Here is a 13482-nt window from a genome sequence, read left to right as displayed (position 1 = left end):
AGTATCGCGTCGAAAGGGAAAAATACTAAACGCTTGAGTTTGCATTTTGTGGCCTGCTCGACAAAAAACATCGAGAACCACTTCCAGGAACGGCTGCATTTAGGTTTTTGATATTTGTGGTGTTTGCTCTTCATTACAAGTGCGACATCCTGGCGAAGATGACTTTGTGTCACATCTGCGACTGTGTTGTAGAGTTAGGGTGACATCCATCTGGACAAACTAACAACATCATCATTACTACAGAAGCTTTCCAATAAGAGCAGTTTTTTACATGTATTTTATAGGTCAAATAGAAAGAAAGCATGTAAAAAAAGGTTGATATTCCTCTTTTTTTAAATTTAATAGCAATGGGGAACTTGGTTATGGTAAATGATGCTGGAGCGCGTCTTCTTATGCAGTCATTTCTTCATGCGGGGTGAATACGTTTGAGGAAGTGTGGATGTATGACAGAGGAACAGATGAACGTGGCAACTCACTTGTGTCGAAACACTTTCCGGTTTACCACTAGTCTCAATATGGATGTGGATATACTTTGTCACTTTATCTTAGGAACACTAAAACAAGAAGACAAAATGCTTCTACAGTAGATGTTTCACTAAAACACCACCTGTGACCATGAGAACATGGCGTCGTCTCAGGATCCGAGAGGCAGGAGCGTCCCACATTACTGTCCTCCGACGGCCATGTGAGGGTTTTACCGCTGTGTTTACATTGCGGGGGATTTCAATCAGTTGTACAAAAAAAAGGGAATTCTAAAGACCCATTGCCTAATCCCACTGCTTGCAATCAACCTTAAACTCCCATCAATCCAGATTAAGGCTTCTAATCTATTACTTCAGGGTCCTCGAACTCTCTGGAGAAGCTGTTGTTCCAGATGAGGAGTCTAAAATAAGATATCGACAATTAAAATGAAAAAGAGTCACCTGATCTTTGTTGAAATATTTAAAATTGGCAGGAAGGTACTGTGAATTATAAATGGGATTTGTAAAAAAAAAAAAAAAAAAAGGGGTTTCAAACATAAATGGAGAAGAGGATAGATTTGTTTCTTCATATACAGCATCATATTTACAGTAAATACTCATAATAGTATACATTGTAAAAGTATGCCGTGTTCAAGAATCTCGTATAGGATTAAAAAATGTCTTCATATAGTGGATTGACCATATGTTACAGGCCAACGGTTGCTTTTAAAAGTGGGCAGAGAGAATAGACGGAGCGCTGTCAGGTCATTAAACATGGAGTACAAAGCCGACGGCATCAATCCTACACTCCTAAGAGGCTTCACGTCCGATGAAGTGACATTTTACCCCCAAGAATCAACGACACTATAGATCCATAGGGATTTTGTAATCTCTACACCGGATCATCCTTTATATCTGAGACTATTTTCTCCCAAGTCACGTTAAGCTTCAACTGCTTCGTGTCCCTCTGCACGTGCTCACTGGGAATAGAGGTCTTACGCTTTGAGAGATGTCGAAGTTCAGGCAAAGGCAGTGACCCTTCAGGTCAATCTGCACCATTGTGTGGCGGTAGCGCTGCGCGACCACTGAACTCGCTGTATTGAACAGCAGCTGACTGATCGGATGCCAAAGGGAGGGTCTGAGATTAGGGTTGGAAATGAATTAAGTGAAGGACCTTCCACTTGGGTCTTAGGTTAACATATGATACCAAATCTGGTGAATCTGATCTCATCAAAGTCCCACAATAACACAAACAAAGTAACCGATCGAGGCGGCGTTAGACCAGCAGCGACCTCCGAGTTCTGCGAGATTACTGTTTGTTTTTTTTCCAATGGTGTCTGGTGGCTTTGGCCGGAGCAAAGATGGATACAACGGCTTTAGTTCCTCGTCAGAAACAGCTGTCTCAACTCAGGAAACAATGTAAATACATACACTTCAACTGATATTAAACATTTTGGGTCTGCCTTTGTTTAAAGTGTTTAAAGTGTCTTGATTCGCCGATGTCCCTGTCCGCAGCTTGCTTTGCTTCTGAGCTGGTATTTGCTTCTCCAAACTGTCCATGGAGGTAACACACTGACTGCGGTGACGTACCACTCCCTCTCCTGCGCTTCAAAAGAAGCAAACTATCCCTTTAAGCTTCAGAACCGCTTCAGCGCTGACTCAGAGCACGCTCGGATCCCTCTCGAGGACCAACTAAAGGTTTCCAAGTCACCCGAGGAACCAGTTGACACTTACGTTTGGTTCGGACAGATCCACCTCTGTGATGGACCGCGTCACCTTCGGGGGGATCGGAGGTTTGCGGTCCTGTTTGGAGCTGTCGTTGGGGAGCGTCGCCTGCTGCTGTGTTCCCTCCCACTCCTTCCCGGGGGACGTGGGGAAGTCGTGGGAGTAAAGGCGGTACTCTGTCAGCGGCCGGCGGCAGGTGTGCTGCACGGCCCCCCAGACGGGACTGCTGTCCCCCGGGTTGCTCCAGCGCTGGTGGTGGATGTGGGTGGGCGTCGCTCCGCCAGGGAGGGAGGCCATGTCTGTGCATCGGCCCGGGGTCGCGTTCTCTTGAGCGGGGAGGGTGGAGAACTTTCCCGGGTAGGGCCTCCTATCGGACCTGTACGACATGTCCAGAGGGTAGGGTCCCACCGGTGGGCTCATGGCGCTTGGTGGGGCGTGCACTGGGAGAGGAGGAAGAAGAGAATATCAATGAAAAACTGACATTTCAAACTTTCTGAGTGGTGTAATCTCAGGGGTGTTTGATGTCAGACTGCGGCGTCGTGTTGAGGTGTTGCTGCAGAAAAAAAGGCCTTTACAGCAGCGTGATTCATCGTTCTGCATGTGCCCACTGTTGTAACACCACCACAAAACCTACATGCAAGACTGATGGCGTCACGAAATTGAATACTGCTTTGTCTCTTCAAAAAAATTCACTTCGCAACCGACCATTAATACAGATGGAGAAGATATGTTTTGCACTGGAAACAGCTTTTTAGATGAACCACTTTATACTGGAAAGAGAGTAGGAGGGAATATGCAGATGGCCTTTGCCTTTGTAACCCAGATGGGTAGTTTGAACAGATGCTTCTTACTAAGTCCCAGCATGCCCCATTCAGACAATCCTTTGGCATAAAATACGTAATTTTTCCATTTTTGAACCAAACGACAGTTTTTTTTGACTGAAACTCCTTCCTAACAGGCCAAGGATTTGCTTTAGTGTGATTTTTGGTGCAGATTCTGATTCTTTAGGTCCTTATATTTCCAAAAAGGTGTCTTATTGACCACTCCAGGAGGCATTTTTTGTGGAATCTGGCTCGTATCATGCTGGATGTTCAAAATATCTTTTAAAAGTGATTTTTTTTGCAGGTATACATTTTTACCGCCAGACTTTGCTGAACAAATACATACAATAAACACAACTATTGGAATTAATTCGGTGTTCCTACGACAACTCAAACACAGGGGAAAGGAAGTCTGGAGACAAAATTGCCTTCACAGTTCGTAACAGTTATAGCAGCTACTCTCTGAGTACCTGAATTATAATGTTACCACAGACACTTACACTGAAGGTGTTACCACACTTACAAGCAGAAGTAGAATGACAAATTCATCAGAGGAGAAAAGTTCTGAACTCGAGTTGCCACATTTGAACAAAATCCTGCACGGGTCTGTTCCTCTGCACTGTATGAGTCACGTCTACTCACAGCGTTGAGTCATGCCGACGCCGGAGAGGTCAGAAAGGACAGTTTAATCCGGGAGGAAGGAGACCGTAAAAAAAAAGTTGTCTCACCTGTTGAGCTGTGGCTTTTCTTCGACCCTTCTTTCCCGCTCTTTCCACCCGGCTTCTTCCCAGTCTTTTGGTTTCTTTTGACAGCAGGTTTGGACTCGGTCACCGCGCCCGTGGTTTGGACACTCTGAAAAGAAAAGATGCAACGCACGACACGTGAATACTTTCATTCTTAAAATTGCGACGTCTCTTCTTCTCTCCCGACTCTCGTGTCGCACAGCTAACTTTTTTTTTACCAATGCTAGAGGCACCTCTGTGTCTTTGGTCTCTCCGGTCGCGCCCCTGTCCTGATTGAAGGCGAATTGCCATCAAATTCGTTCAACTCGCCACCACAGGGTTGACGTTTTTGTTTTTTATTGAAATATCTCAACAACTATCGGATGGAGTGCGAGAAAATTTAGAAATGTTCACATGTCAACTTGCTAAACTGCTTAACGCATGTTAGCATTGTTATTCGGGCATGTTAGCATGCTGATTAGCATTTTGCTCAGTACAGCCGCACACGGGTGCCAGCTCGGCTGTAGACTTTTTTTGATAGAAACAATATCTTCTTCTAAAATCCCATTCGGGTCACTGGTTCTTTTCGCAGTGCATTGTGGGGGCACTGAGTGCTGCTGCTGATCCACGACTCGCACGCTCCCTTGTGTTTGCGTCTCACTATGATGGACATTAGTCGGAGTGGGCTCTGGGTGACTGGCATGAGGCCTCTAAGTCCTCCATCTTGTTTTCACATCTCTCTCTCTGCCATGAGAAGCGGAGATTACACACAGGGCAGCGGCCTCTTCGGACCATCTGCACTGTATCAAACCACAATCGGCATTTGCGTTAAATTATTGTGCCATTTTAGGCCACTGGTGGCTCTGTGGATGTGACCACGAGTTGGCACTTGGAAACGTATCTCGCAACAGGTTCATTTGGCTGCTGCTCAAACTCCATGTGGCCACAGATGCTTTGATCTGTGACGGACATTGATTTTATTTTGTGCAGTATTTCGTCTCAGGGTCATCTTTGTGGTCGCCAGTCCATCAAGTGTTCTACTTGGTTCTCAATTGTTTTTTCTACTTTTTTTCTACAAGCGTTTAAGATATTAACGTTTAAATGTAACATAACATTTCATTAGGTGAAGTGAAGCGAAGTTGGCGGAGAAAGACTGCGGTGAAGCTTTTTATTTTTACCTGGCTTGAGGGCGATTTCTCCTTTTTCTTTGTGCCAGAATGATGAGCTCCTTTCACTTCTTTGGTTTCTGTTCTGTGTTTTGTCTTCCTCATCTCTGGAGGAACACAGCATATCACAGTATATATCATCAGGTTAGTGAAACACTGGAAAACCAAGAGGAAAACCATAACCCCCAAGAAGAGGTGACACAGGAAGCGGTTTATTCATGTGTTTCGGTAGTCATCAAGATTAAAGGTTCACGTGTTTTCAAGTCTTAAAGCAATAGTCAGGGGACCTTATGATCATTAAAACAGGTTTTTGCTTTATGTAATCATTCCTCTGACATGATGGGGGGACTAAACTGATCTGAAGCCAGTATTTGTTGTACCCCTCGACCATTTTGTCTCACTTAGCAGTAAGAACGTGCATAATGTCATTGAAGGCATGTTTAACATGATTATATAGTCAATAGTTTAGGATATAATTCTTATGTTGAATTGGTTGTAAAGTCCCAGCGCGTGTTTTCAGGTTTCATGCTGAGAGTCCAAGTGAACGTTGTCACATGAGCGAAATCTTTTTATGTCCTATTTACCTTCATTGTGATTGTTGGAGATGTGGACTAAATCTTCCCGGCTCTTGGCGGGCAGCCAAACTGCAGTATTACAGCCGGGGTTATCTGCCATGAAGGGAGACAAATCACAAACATTGAGGATTTAATGAAATGAAAGGTCGGCGGGAGGCCACAAAGACACTGAATGAAATTGTTTTCTGAGTCACACACACACACACACACACACACACACACACACACACACACACACACACACACACACACAGACAGACAGACAGACAGACAGACAGACAGACAGACAGACAGACAGACAGACAGACAGACAGACAGACAGACAGACAGACAGCCTTATATGAGGTTTAAATCTGCATAATACAAAGCATAATTTTTCGTAGGAGCTTTAAAAAAAGGGTTAGTTATTTTAATCTTCCTTCAGGGTTATGATGCGGGTGAATATATTTCTTGGCCAACATGAAGAAAACACAAACAAAATGTTTTGCACTCACCCAGCGTCTCGTTATCCGATGCAGATTTGGATATGTGTGTTCTGAAAGTAAATTTAAAAAAGGCATATTCGATTGCACAGTTGCCTCTAATTGGTGTTTCAGCAGATGTGTTCTTGCCCTTTTAGTTTGACAGCAAACCACAACGATCCCACTGATATTATTAGTGTTTTTATGATGTTCCAGTCACTTATACGCAACAATAAAATATTGATACGGTGCAGAGGTTTCTTTCATGGTAAGGCCGGGGGGCGTGAAGGTGTCGAGGCGACCGGGGACTCTTAAGTAGGTGGGTTTTTAATCTGCTTTAGTCCAACTAGCCCAAAGCTATAATCTGCCTTCTGCTTTCCCAACAGTCCGCAGGGCACGGCTTCTCCAAAAACATTCACTACCAATCAAACTCAACAGTTTACAGGATGCAACGCTTTTTCTTTTCAATTGCGTCGTAATGGGCTGCCGAGCCATTTTCTTTAAGACGCAGCATTGCATTGACCAGAGGAGACTATTAAAGATAAGAATGAGGAGAGGAGGAGCAGCGCTGAAGAGCTCGTCTGCTCTGCTGCAGAAAGGATTTACAGTATTAACCCCCAGTGAAAATAAACAGGGAGCTTTTCAAGCCATATTATTACTTTATGGCAAAGCTCTTTTGCTTGCAGGGCAGATTTTCTCTGCAGTTCGCACGAACATCCAACAAAAGAAACAGAACGATTACAATGTTTTTAATACAATCTCATTGTCTGTTTTTTTTTTTTTCTTCCTTTCAGCTAAAATCAATGTGATTTGGTTCCACTAATGCCAGAGCAGGTTTGTGCCTCACTTGTCCAGCTCACCTTCTTTTCTTTTTATCTGAGTTGGTGCCCAGCATCTGAGGCATCTCCTGAAAGAAAATGTGTTTTTTCTCAGTCAGATATACAAAGAAATCCCAAATAGATTTGATGAATACATTATTTACATGTTTTATAAATGCCAGGCCTGAATCAATTGTCAGGCTTCAACGGCAGCTGTCCACTGGCTCTGTTCGTCATTTCATAATCAGCTTTATTCTACAATCTGCTTGTTGGAAGTCAAAAAAAGTCCCAAAATTTCCCCCGGAGGAGGGGGGAGGGGGGGAGTCAAGCGACCCAATACAATGTGGTCCTGATTGTTCACACGGCTCCACCGTCCACAACCCCTTAAAGACGTGCACGTGTGTTGACCTCTCACCATAGAGATGGACCGCCCAGAGCCGCGCCACTTTGTGTTGTCGTCCAGCAGCACCGCTGGACTGCAGGAGCGGCTGGCGGAGCGGCTGCATGCGCGGCTGGAGGAGCGGCTGGGGATGGGCGGCGGCGGCCCGTCACCGGAGCTCTGCACCGCCTCATACAGGCTGTCCATGGAGCCCTCCTGGTGTGCACACACAGACACGCAGCTGTCAGACAGTTGAACTTTGGCTTTCTATGAATGGATTTCAGCCATCCTATTGGATTACGTCTTATTAGTATTTTCGATTAAGCACGTAGATTCAAGATAGAGATTTGAGATGTTTTTACTGTCATATGCACAGTTATTCTATACAATGAAAAGCTTATTTTGCTGAGTCCTCCTAACACAGAATTACAATAAACTTAAGGACAAAAACGAGCATGCACAAAAATATGATAATAGTTTTGCTCATTGTATCTTTGTACACTATGCATTGCTACAACATTGCTACAATGTCCAAGTATGGTCATGACATGAAGTCACAGCAGTCACACACATAGTGTGCACAAGCAAAATGTATAAGTTACACACGTTATGCCAGTGGAGGAAATATCATGTACAGTTTGAAGTTTAAATAATGGCTATTTGATGAGTGTAAAACTGAATGTATGTTAGATTAGATGAGATATTCCTTTATTAGTTCTGCTTTGGGGAAATTTGCAGGATTACAGCAGCAAACGGGTTAAAGTGCACACAAGATCAAAACGAATATAAATAATAAAACAGTAAAAATCTATGAGAAAGCTCACATACATCTTTTTACATTGTAAGCAGAGGCAGAGCATCCCCAGTAGAGTTATGAGGATTTGATATGACTGGAAGGATAATGCTGCTCCAAAGCTCTTTTAAATTTGCTCGTCAACCACGGCTGTAGAGGGAGGATTGACATTCCTCTGCACAGATTTCAGTGTGGATTAAAAATGCGCTCCGCTTGTTTGGATTCCTTCTAGGAACGTGTAACCGATGTCTCTCTTCATCCATCCCGTCTTGTCTGTGTGGGATGACGTCTCCTCTCTTTAACCGACAGAGGAGCACGTGTGGTGGGAACAAAACTAAATCGGTTTAGAAGATCAGCCTTTTTTAGGTTTGAACTCTCATAATGTGTGTGTGTTGTCTTCAATTTTTGACTAAATTTACAGAAACTTAAGATGCAATAAACAAAAATGCATTGCATTGTATTTTATCTTCTTCATTGCAGATATTGTAAAACTGCCTCTCGTTATCCGGTTACTGTAGTTTGTTGAAATTACTTGTGTTCTTCTAGATACGTGTTCATAAAACTTGTCTCTATAGGTGTATGTGTTATGTTGTGTATTTTAAACAGTATCTTTTACACCAAACCACATGCATTTAGAAAGAATGAGTTTGTACGAGAAGTCGTCATCATACAGGTGAGATGGAGCCACAGACGGGACAATCAGTGCATTCCTCTGTTTACTGAAGCAAGACTTTGGTAATATTCCTGAATCATCAGTCCAAAGTCGACAGTCCGTTAACGTGTCCTCGAGCCCACGTGTAGCATGGCAGCTGCAGCAGCATCTTAAGACTATATGTGCAAGACAGTGCGTGTGCATCTGCTGCAACCACACACTCGTCTTTACCCCGGTCGCTTCACTTATCAATACACAAGGTCTGCTTTCTCCTCCAGAGCCATGAACAATACATAAGCAAAAGCATTTAACGTGCAGATATAGCACTGCTGCTTTAGATATAGCACTGCTGCTTTAGATATGGGGAATCTGATGAAAAAACCTAATGAAGCAGATCAGTTTGAAGAAGTATTTTTTCCATTTTGTGACAGTTTAGATGTGGATTGTGCAGAAAAAGGATATTTGTAATCAGTGGATTAATGACATGACTAACAAGAACTAACAGCCAGAGCCTCAATAGAGTAACATTTGTCTGGATTACGTGCCGCTTATTTAGAGGCTGAAACACTGTGAAACAACCTATTTCCCCCACAATGCATTGCTGTTATTTACCGATTTGTAATTCATTGCTTGTGGACGAGTTCACATTGGTATCAAGGGGCTAAAGAAAAGCACACACACACACACACTCACACACACATTAGGTCGAAGCAGAAATGGGAAGTGTGTCTCTTACCAGCGAGAAGCAGAAAAGGTTCATTTTGGCTGCTTGCTGGTGCGTCCGATGGCTGTGCAACAGCGTGCTGAGTGACAGCCAGCGACTGAGAGACACAACAGCTCAGCGTGAGCCCGGCCCGGGTCGCCTGCTGTCTTCTCAGATTAATACCACAGTGAAATCCCTCCACTAATCCAATAGATGGACCACCATTACTCTACCAGCTGCAGAACTCACTCTTGACAACAGGCCCACCATGATGGATCAACAGAGAGTCTTTTGTTTTGAATCACTGTTTGTTTTTTTTAGCAGAGAAGCTTTTTGTTTTTGCATCCATGCTCTTTTATTTTTATTTTTACCTAAACACAGTGGGGTAATAAGCATTATACACTGTACTTATTATACTATTTACTTAAATAAAAGTACAAGAGGTGTAATTTATAAAATACCCAATAAAAAGCATGCATAGTCGTAGTAAATATTTCTGAGGTTTTATCAGCAAAATGAAACAAAATGAGTAAATAATGAAGTTAATTTCATGCAGGCATCATGATCAATGACAGAAAGAGCTTTAATAATGTAAATATTTGCTCAAATATCTGCTCTATGCAGTCGTCACAAACACAAAGCCTGCTAATTCTCACAGCCAGCCACAGCTCTTTCCTGTGTGGGCAGCATATGAGAGTAGTATTTTTCCTCGTGCTATAAATGTGGTTTTGTGCAACACACTGGCTTCTTCAGAAGTACAAAATAATTCCTCTATATGATGGAAAGTTGTAACCTTTTTTCTGATTTTGGGGCGAGTCCCCAAAAAACTGATGACATTTTGCATGCAGTGGATTCAATTTGATCTCTGTCTCTTGGAGAAAATCCACCTGCAATATGTGTGTGTTGACCTGTAATATGTGTGTGTTGACCTGTAACACATTCAGTGTGAAGGTCGCTTTAATCATCCACCTCCGACAGCTGAGCTGCTCTAATATAAAGGAGGAGCAGCTGGACAGATTAACATTCATGACCTATATATTAATGGGGGTATGATTTGCTATCAGGGGAATGATCTGTGACGTTGGAAAGTAACTTGAATCCGCACTATTCACTCAGCGAAGTCAGTCCATTGTGGTTGTAACGCTGTGTATTCTGTGGATGTGTCTTCCTGATTGTTGATTGCTTTCACCTGTTCTCCTTGCAGACTCCTCCCTCCTCCTGTGATTGTGAAGCCCCGCCCTCATTGTTTCCACCTGTGCCTGATTGCCTGCCTCTCTCTGTGTATTTAGTCTGTCTTTTCCTTGTCAGTTGTGAGATTGTCTTTGTTGTCTCCCGTGACTCTTCCCTGCTGGCTTTTGCTGGTTAAATCAATGCACATTATTGACAATCAGTGGCCTAATAACTACACTAATAAACTATATTCATACAGCAAGATTATAAAGTTCTGATTATAAAGCAAGATAGAAAAGGTAGAAAACAATAGCAGGATTAGCATGATTAGCAATAGCATGATTAGCAATAGCATGATTAGCAATAGCATGATTAGCAATAGCGTGACGGCCCTAAAGAAGTCCAAGAGGAAGTCAAAACATGTGAGCTACACTAGCGTGGATGTTTTGAACCCGTGGCGTGTGCGACTCCCTTGGACACAACAGCCTTTCAACATCTGTAACGCGTCACAAAAGCTGAAACAAATGAGATGTATTCCTTCCATTTGATGATTTTGTAACAGAGGACACCCAGAAGAAAACCCAACTGTTTAATCTTAAGAACGATGTTGCATGAAGAAGATGAGATAAGTTTGCTTTGAGCCCTCTCCTGCGGCTAATTAATGATGCTTCTGAGATTAACTTCATGTCGGACCTCTGGACAGGATTATATGTATTAATTTCAGATTGTACCAGATTATGACAGATCACATCCTAGATTTCAGCAAGTCAGCATGTATATATTATTCCCACTCTTTGTCAGACCCTCTGGCGTCACTTTATAACACACTTGGCGGACAGTAAACACGTGGTCAGCGTTGTGTTGCCAGACCAGAAACAGTGCGTCAGTTTAGGCAACAAAACCTCATTGTTATGTTTTTGGGTTAAATAGCTATATAAACATAAGTACGTTGAACATGTCACAACCATCACGAACATTACATCAAAATAACTCAATCTTTAGTTTCTCGTTCTGCTGCCTTGCATTATAAATTTACAGCGACTTAATCACATTATTTTTTATCATTAAATACTTTTTATAAGTAAAGTTTGGTTGAAACTCTTAACCTTCACATGCTGTTAAACAGCAGGTGCTAACTATAGTCACACATTTATTGTGCAGCCTGTTTCTGATGGTGACGACAACTTGAAGTTGCTCTTTAGTGACATCTGCAGGCAACAGGGAGACAAGACAGTTTGTGCATAAGGATTTATTTATTTTCCTAGCACAACCTGTTTTTAACAATACGGAACAGGCAGAGAAACTATTTCTCGGAGGTCACATACTCGTTTGGTGTTGTGTAAATTGCATCAACCTCCATTGTATTCCTACTGACTCACATAGAGACATTGAAAGAATTACCGTCTGATGTTCCTGATTAACGATAAAGTTTTTGTTACAAAACAGCCAGAGAAACCATAGGAGTGGCCCTCAGGCTGAGATCACATGTTTACATGGTACCTTCTTCCATAAGGAGCATATTTAACAAAGAACATGTTTGACTTGTAATTTCACACACAAAAAAAGTTTGTATTGTCGTCACCATCCCACTGGAACACAATTAAGCGGTCTGAATTGCACTTGGTGCTGGCACAGTGTCAAGAGTTCAGCTCGATACCACTTTGTCATTTATACAATATATAAACGAGGGCTGTTAAAGTCGCGCTGGAGAAAAGCCAATAAACAAGCTGCCACACAACTATTCACAGACCATGTGTGTAGACCAGGGGCGTAAATATAGAGGCAGTGGGTCCGGTGGTGGTGGAGGCCTCTGCAGACAGCTGTCTCCCACAAAATGACATTCCCACACAACTAAACTGCACTCTTGGAAGGAAACATGTTCAACAATTTAAATTAACTAAACAAAAAATGCTCCAAAAGTTAACGTTAGTAATAAATACAAATCATGGTTTAGCTTCAAATGTCCATGAAACACACACAAAAAAACACACATCCTGGGTCGAAGCAGACGAATTCGAAACTTATTTGTGATCCTTGAAAAGTAAACATAAGCCACGGGAAAAATATATTAGAAATGTACAAATGCACTTGTGTGTGAATGTCATTTTTAGGCTAAATTAACTATAAAAAATATGAATTTTCTTATTCATGTTTGGCTTTTCAGTCCTATGCAGATTGCTTGGTAGTGTGTTTGTTGATATTGTCCAATACGATGTCTCTGTCCGATCATGTGACGAGATGATACGACGTTGTGTGTTTGTGTATGCGTGTGTTTTCATGGGGTCCATTGTAACTACCTCGCTCCACTTGTGTATACAGCCCGAGGCTTCATTGTGCAGCAGTAAACACACTGGCCGGTGTTTGCTGCTGCAATACCAAAGTATTCTTGTGTTTCTCGAGCCATAAAGTCAGCATGACTACGTTACACAGCTTACCATGTATCGCATTGACATCTTTATTTTTACATTTTGCAAGCAAAGCTCATTTTATTTCTGTATCAACTGATAAATACAAGTCCAGTTGGGGAACTGATCCTGTAAAATGACAAATATGTTAAGATGAAAACTGTCACGCCGGGCGTGATTCACTCATGAGGTATATTTAAATCAAAGGAATTTACAACATAACAGAGTCACAAATCGAGCAGTAATCAACGTAGTTCATAAAATGTGAAACGCTAACTTGTCTGGTTTGCATGTTCTCATCGTGTGTGAGGGTTTTATTACATGACATCATTTAGAAAATGAACTCAGTCCCTTTCTGTGAGTAACATACCTTCTGCATGTGTTATCCCGTCCTGTCCTGCAAACATAAACTCTCTTCCTGTCAGAAGTGATTAGTGATGTGTCGCATACACACTATGTGAGGCCTCTGTGGTCTAAACAATTGTGTTTAAATTTCATTTTTACAGTTCCTATAAACCCTGTAATAACTCGTATGTATGTTTATCAGAGTCACAACCTGTTTCATCTTTTCATGTGGTGCGAATTGAGGCACCACATGGGAAAACTGTTGTTTCATTCAATCAACACTCAC

The sequence above is a fragment of the Clinocottus analis genome, unplaced genomic scaffold (genome assembly GCF_023055335.1).
Source record: "Clinocottus analis isolate CAN_PGR_092001 unplaced genomic scaffold, fCliAna1.0.p SCAF_2, whole genome shotgun sequence".
Taxonomy (NCBI): Eukaryota; Metazoa; Chordata; class Actinopteri; order Perciformes; family Cottidae; genus Clinocottus; species Clinocottus analis.
Note: the sequence above shows the minus strand (reverse complement) of the source record.